We start from the raw sequence: 5,000 nt of genomic DNA on the forward strand, positions 1-5,000 counted from the left end.
GTATTCATTTATGAACCAGTAGTTAAAAGTAGAAAAGTTCAAACTGAAACCACAAAGCTCATCTACAGCCACATCACACTGGATACGCCCAATCTCATCTGATCTTGGAAACTAAGAGGTGTTGGGCCTGGTCAGTACTTGTATGGGAGACCACCTGGGAATACAAGGTGCTGTAGATATTTTTATACTGCCAACACCGTTCTGTTGATGCATTCCATTTTCAAACGTATTCATTTATGAACCATTAGTTAGAAGTAGAAAAGTTCTAACAGAAACCACAAAGTTCATCTACAGCTACACCACACTGGATACGCCCAATCTCATCTGATCTTGGAAGCTAAGCAGTGTTGGGCCTGGTTAGTACTTGGATGGGAGACCACCTGGGAATACAAGGTGCTGTAGATATTTTTATACTGCCAACAGCGTCCTGTTGATGCATTCAATTTTCAAATGTATTCATTTATGAACCAGTAGTTAGAAATAGAAAAGTTCAAACAGAAACCACAAAGCTCATCTACAGCCACACCACACTGGATACGCCCAATCTTATCTGATCTTGGAAGCTAAGCAGTGTTGGGCCTGGTCAGTACTTGTATGGGAGACCACCTGGGAATGCAAGGTGCTGTAGATATTTTTATACTGCCAACACCTTTCTGTTGATGCATTCCATTTTCAAACGTATTCATTTATGAACCAGTAGTTAGAAGTAGAAAAGTTCTAACAGAAACCACAAAGTTCATCTACAGCCACACCACACTGGATACACCCAATCTCATCTGATCTTGGAAGCTAAGCAGTGTTGGGCCTGGTTAGTACTTGGAGGGGAGACCACCTGGGAATACAAGGTGCTGTAGATATTTTTATACTGCCAACACCGTTCTGTTGATGCATTCCATTTTCAAACGTATTCATTTATGAACCAGTAGTTAGAAGTAGAAAAGTTCTAACTGAAACCATAAAGCTCATCTACAGCCACACCACACTGGATACGCCCAATCTCATCTGATCTTGGAAGCTAAGCAGTGTTGGGCTTGATTAGTACTTGGATGGGAGACCACCTGGGAATACAAGGTGCTGTAGATAATTTTATACTGCCAACACCGTTCTGTTGATGTATTCCATTTTCAAACGTATTCATTTATGAACCAGTAGTTAGAAGTAGAAAAGTTCTAACAGAAACCACAAAGTTCATCTACAGCCACACCACAGTGGATACGCCCAATCTCATCTGATCTTGGAAGCTAAGCAGTGTTGGGCCTGGTTAGTACTTGGATGGGAGACCACCTGGGAATACAAGGTGCTGTAGATATTTTTATACTGCCAACACCGTTCTGTTGATGCATTCCATTTTCAAATGTATTCATTTATGAACCAGTAGTTAGAAGTAGAAAAGTTCTAACAGAAACCACAAAGCTCATCTACAGCCACACCACACTGGATACGCCCAATCTCATCTGATCTTGGAAGCTAAGCAGTGTTGGGCCTGGTTAGTACTTGGATGGGAGACCACCTGGGAATACAAGGTGCTGTAGATAATTTTATACTGCCAACACCGTTCTGTTGATGCATTCAATTTTCAAATGTATTCATTTATGAACCAGTAGTTAGAAGTAGAAAAGTTCAAACAGAAACCACAAAGCTTATCTACAGCTACATCACACTGGATACGCCAAATCTCATCTGATCTTGGAAGCTAAGCAGTGTTGGGCCTGGTCAGTACTTGGGTGGGAGACCACCTGTGAATACAAGGTGCTGTAGATTAATTTATACTGCCAACACCGTTCTGTTGATGCATTCCATTTTCAAACGTATTCATTTATGAACCAGTAGTTAGAAGTAGAAAAGTTCTAACAGAAACCACAAAGTTCATCTACAGTCACACCACACTGGATACGCCCAATCTCATCTGATCTTGGAAGCTAAGCAGTGTTGGGCCTGGTAAGTACTTGGATGGGAGACCACCTGGGAATACAAGGTGCTGTAGATATTTTTATACTGCCAACACCGTTCTGTTGATGCATTCCATTTTCAAACGTATTAATTTATGAACCAGTAGTTAGAAGTAGAAAAGTTCTAACAGAAACCACAAAGATTATCTACAGCCACACCACACTGGATACGCCCAATCTCATCTGATCTTGGAAGCTAAGCAGTGTTGGGCCTGGTTAGTACTTGTATGGGAGACCACCTGGGAATACAAGGTGCTGTAGATATTTTTATACTGCCAACACCGTTCTGTTGATGCATTCCATTTTCAAACGTATTCATTTATGAACCAGTAGTTAGAAGTAGAAAAGTTCTAACAGAAACCACAAAGTTCATCTACAGCCACACCACACTGGATACGCCCAATCTCATCTGATCTTGGAAGCTAAGCAGTGTTGGGCCTGGTTAGTACTTCGATGGGAGACCACCTGAGAATACAAGGTGCTGTAGATAATTTTATACTGCCAACACCGTTCTGTTGATGCATTCCATTTTCAAACGTATTAATTTATGAACCAGTAGTTAGAAGTAGAAAAGTTCTAACAGAAACCACAAAGCTCATCTACAGCCACACCACACTGGATATGCCCAATCTCATCTGATCTTGGAAGCTAAGCAGTGTTGGGCCTGGTTAGTACTTGTATGGGAGACCACCTGGGAATACAAGGTGCTGTAGATATTTTTATACTGCCAACAGCGTCCTGTTGATGCATTCAATTTTCAAATGTATTCATTTATGAACCAGTAGTTAGAAATAGAAAAGTTCAAACAGAAACCACAAAGCTCATCTACAGCCACACCACACTGGATACGCCCAATCTTATCTGATCTTGGAAGCTAAGCAGTGTTGGGCCTGGTCAGTACTTGTATGGGAGACCACCTGGGAATACAAGGTGCTGTAGATATTTTTATACTGCCAACACCGTTCTGTTGATGCATTCCATTTTCAAACGTATTCATTTATGAACCAGTAGTTAGAAGTAGAAAAGTTCTAACAGAAACCATAAAGCTCATCTACAGCCACACCACACTGGGTACGCCCAATCTCATCTGATCTTGGAAGCTAAGCAGTGTTGGGCCTGGTTAGTACTTGGATGGGAGACCACCTGGGAATGCAAGGTGCTGTAGATAATTTTATACTGCCAACACCGTTCTGTTGATGCATTCCATTTTCAAACGTATTCATTTATGAACCAGTAGTTAGAAGTAGAAAAGTTCTAACAGAAACCACAAAGTTCATCTACAGCCACACCATAGTGGATACGCCCAATCTCATCTGATCTTGGAAGCTAAGCAGTGTTGGGCCTGGTTAGTACTTGGATGGGAGACCACCTGGGAATACAAGGTGCTGTAGATATTTTTATACTGCCAACACCGTTCTGTTGATGCATTCCATTTTCAAATGTATTCATTTATGAACCAGTAGTTAGAAGTAGAAAAGTTCTAACAGAAACCAGAAAGCTCATCTACAGCCACACCACACTGGATACGCCCAATCTCATCTGATCTTGGAAGCTAAGCAGTGTTGGGCCTGGTTAGTACTTGGATGGGAGACCACCTGGGAATACAAGGTGCTGTAGATAATTTTATACTGCCAACACCGTTCTGTTGATGCATTCAATTTTCAAATGTATTCATTTATGAACCAGTAGTTAGAAGTAGAAAAGTTCAAACAGAAACCACAAAGCTTATCTACAGCCACATCACACTGGATACGCCAAATCTCATCTGATCTTGGAAGCTAAGCAGTGTTGGGCCTGGTCAGTACTTGGGTGGGAGACCACCTGTGAATACAAGGTGCTGTAGATTAATTTATACTGCCAACACCGTTCTGTTGATGCATTCCATTTTCAAACGTATTCATTTATGAACCAGTAGTTAGAAGTAGAAAAGTTCTAACAGAAACCACAAAGTTCATCTACAGCCACACAACACTGGATACGCCCAATCTCATCTGATCTTGGAAGCTAAGCAGTGTTGGGCCTGGTTAGTACTTGGATGGGACACCACCTGGGAATACAAGGTGCTGTAGATATTTTTATACTGCCAACACCGTTCTGTTGATGCATTCCATTTTCAAACGTATTAATTTATGAACCAGTAGTTAGAAGTAGAAAAGTTCTAACAGAAACCACAAAGATCATCTACAGCCACACCACACTGGATACGCCCAATCTCATCTGATCTTGGAAGCTAAGCAGTGTTGGGTCTGGTTAGTACTTGTATGGGAGACCACCTGGGAATACAAGGTGCTGTAGATATTTTTATACTGCCAACACCGTTCTGTTGATGCATTCCATTTTCAAACGTATTCATTTATGAACCAGTAGTTAGAAGTAGAAAAGTTCTAACAGAAACCACAAAGTTCATCTACAGCCACACCACACTGGATACGCCCAATCTCATCTGATCTTGAAAGCTAAGCAGTGTTGGGCCTGGTTAGTACTTGTATGGGAGACCACCTGGGAATACAAGGTGCTGTAGATATTTTTATACTGCCAACACCGTTCTGTTGATGCATTCCATTTTCAAACGTATTAATTTATGAACCAGTAGTTAGAAGTAGAAAAGTTCTAACAGAAACCACAAAGCTCATCTACAGCCACACCACACTGGATACGCCCAATCTCATCTGATCTTGGAAGCTAAGCAGTGTTGGGCCTGGTTAGTACTTGGATGGGAGACCACCTGGGAAAACAAGGTGCTGTAGATATTTTTATACTGCCAACACCGTTCTGTTGATGCATTCCATTTTCAAACGTATTAATTTATGAACCAGTAGTTAGAAGTAGAAAAGTTCTAACAGAAACCACAAAGCTCATCTACAGCCACACCACACTGGATACGCCCAATCTCATCTGATCTTGGAAGCTAAGCAGTGTTGGGCCTGGTTAGTACTTGGATGGGAGACCACCTGGGAATACAAGGTGCTGTAGATATTTTTATACTGCCAACAGCGTCCTGTTGATGCATTCAATTTTCAAATGTATTCATTTATGAACCAGTAGTTAGAA

The 5,000-nt window shown here is 41.3% G+C and overlaps 18 non-coding genes and 4 pseudogenes across 18 annotated transcripts; all 22 read left to right on the forward strand.

Moving 5' to 3' along the window:
- Nucleotides 1-60: 60 nt before the first annotated feature.
- On the forward strand, nt 61-179 carry LOC134894727 (5S ribosomal RNA; annotated as a pseudogene).
- Nucleotides 180-286: 107 nt separating this feature from the next.
- LOC135058389 (5S ribosomal RNA) lies at nt 287-405 on the forward strand. The gene has a single exon (XR_010244818.1). It is a non-coding gene; the product is annotated as a 5S ribosomal RNA (ribosomal RNA).
- Nucleotides 406-512: 107 nt separating this feature from the next.
- On the forward strand, nt 513-631 carry LOC134888587 (5S ribosomal RNA; annotated as a pseudogene).
- A 107-nt stretch (nt 632-738) lies between these two features.
- LOC135059281 (5S ribosomal RNA) lies at nt 739-857 on the forward strand. The gene has a single exon (XR_010245690.1). It is a non-coding gene; the product is annotated as a 5S ribosomal RNA (ribosomal RNA).
- Nucleotides 858-964: 107 nt separating this feature from the next.
- On the forward strand, nt 965-1,083 carry LOC135058863 (5S ribosomal RNA). The gene has a single exon (XR_010245287.1). It is a non-coding gene; the product is annotated as a 5S ribosomal RNA (ribosomal RNA).
- A 107-nt stretch (nt 1,084-1,190) lies between these two features.
- Nucleotides 1,191-1,309, forward strand: LOC135064002 (5S ribosomal RNA). The gene has a single exon (XR_010250319.1). It is a non-coding gene; the product is annotated as a 5S ribosomal RNA (ribosomal RNA).
- Nucleotides 1,310-1,416: 107 nt separating this feature from the next.
- LOC135062091 (5S ribosomal RNA) lies at nt 1,417-1,535 on the forward strand. The gene has a single exon (XR_010248450.1). It is a non-coding gene; the product is annotated as a 5S ribosomal RNA (ribosomal RNA).
- A 107-nt stretch (nt 1,536-1,642) lies between these two features.
- On the forward strand, nt 1,643-1,761 carry LOC134891677 (5S ribosomal RNA; annotated as a pseudogene).
- Nucleotides 1,762-1,868: 107 nt separating this feature from the next.
- LOC135060253 (5S ribosomal RNA) lies at nt 1,869-1,987 on the forward strand. Its single transcript, XR_010246644.1, has one exon. It is a non-coding gene; the product is annotated as a 5S ribosomal RNA (ribosomal RNA).
- A 107-nt stretch (nt 1,988-2,094) lies between these two features.
- Nucleotides 2,095-2,213, forward strand: LOC135060960 (5S ribosomal RNA). The gene has a single exon (XR_010247355.1). It is a non-coding gene; the product is annotated as a 5S ribosomal RNA (ribosomal RNA).
- A 107-nt stretch (nt 2,214-2,320) lies between these two features.
- LOC135058634 (5S ribosomal RNA) lies at nt 2,321-2,439 on the forward strand. Its single transcript, XR_010245060.1, has one exon. It is a non-coding gene; the product is annotated as a 5S ribosomal RNA (ribosomal RNA).
- A 107-nt stretch (nt 2,440-2,546) lies between these two features.
- Nucleotides 2,547-2,665, forward strand: LOC135065994 (5S ribosomal RNA). The gene has a single exon (XR_010252257.1). It is a non-coding gene; the product is annotated as a 5S ribosomal RNA (ribosomal RNA).
- Nucleotides 2,666-2,772: 107 nt separating this feature from the next.
- LOC134886282 (5S ribosomal RNA) lies at nt 2,773-2,891 on the forward strand. Its single transcript, XR_010170370.1, has one exon. It is a non-coding gene; the product is annotated as a 5S ribosomal RNA (ribosomal RNA).
- A 107-nt stretch (nt 2,892-2,998) lies between these two features.
- Nucleotides 2,999-3,117, forward strand: LOC135063263 (5S ribosomal RNA). Its single transcript, XR_010249597.1, has one exon. It is a non-coding gene; the product is annotated as a 5S ribosomal RNA (ribosomal RNA).
- A 107-nt stretch (nt 3,118-3,224) lies between these two features.
- On the forward strand, nt 3,225-3,343 carry LOC135069077 (5S ribosomal RNA). Its single transcript, XR_010255268.1, has one exon. It is a non-coding gene; the product is annotated as a 5S ribosomal RNA (ribosomal RNA).
- Nucleotides 3,344-3,450: 107 nt separating this feature from the next.
- Nucleotides 3,451-3,569, forward strand: LOC135062102 (5S ribosomal RNA). Its single transcript, XR_010248461.1, has one exon. It is a non-coding gene; the product is annotated as a 5S ribosomal RNA (ribosomal RNA).
- Nucleotides 3,570-3,676: 107 nt separating this feature from the next.
- Nucleotides 3,677-3,795, forward strand: LOC134889960 (5S ribosomal RNA; annotated as a pseudogene).
- A 107-nt stretch (nt 3,796-3,902) lies between these two features.
- LOC134885745 (5S ribosomal RNA) lies at nt 3,903-4,021 on the forward strand. Its single transcript, XR_010169852.1, has one exon. It is a non-coding gene; the product is annotated as a 5S ribosomal RNA (ribosomal RNA).
- A 107-nt stretch (nt 4,022-4,128) lies between these two features.
- Nucleotides 4,129-4,247, forward strand: LOC135068385 (5S ribosomal RNA). Its single transcript, XR_010254588.1, has one exon. It is a non-coding gene; the product is annotated as a 5S ribosomal RNA (ribosomal RNA).
- Nucleotides 4,248-4,354: 107 nt separating this feature from the next.
- On the forward strand, nt 4,355-4,473 carry LOC135067971 (5S ribosomal RNA). The gene has a single exon (XR_010254181.1). It is a non-coding gene; the product is annotated as a 5S ribosomal RNA (ribosomal RNA).
- A 107-nt stretch (nt 4,474-4,580) lies between these two features.
- On the forward strand, nt 4,581-4,699 carry LOC134900888 (5S ribosomal RNA). The gene has a single exon (XR_010174390.1). It is a non-coding gene; the product is annotated as a 5S ribosomal RNA (ribosomal RNA).
- A 107-nt stretch (nt 4,700-4,806) lies between these two features.
- On the forward strand, nt 4,807-4,925 carry LOC135062113 (5S ribosomal RNA). Its single transcript, XR_010248472.1, has one exon. It is a non-coding gene; the product is annotated as a 5S ribosomal RNA (ribosomal RNA).
- Nucleotides 4,926-5,000: the final 75 nt, after the last annotated feature.

Source organism: Pseudophryne corroboree, chromosome 3 (assembly GCF_028390025.1).
Source record: "Pseudophryne corroboree isolate aPseCor3 chromosome 3, aPseCor3.hap2, whole genome shotgun sequence".
NCBI lineage: Eukaryota > Metazoa > Chordata > Amphibia > Anura > Myobatrachidae > Pseudophryne > Pseudophryne corroboree.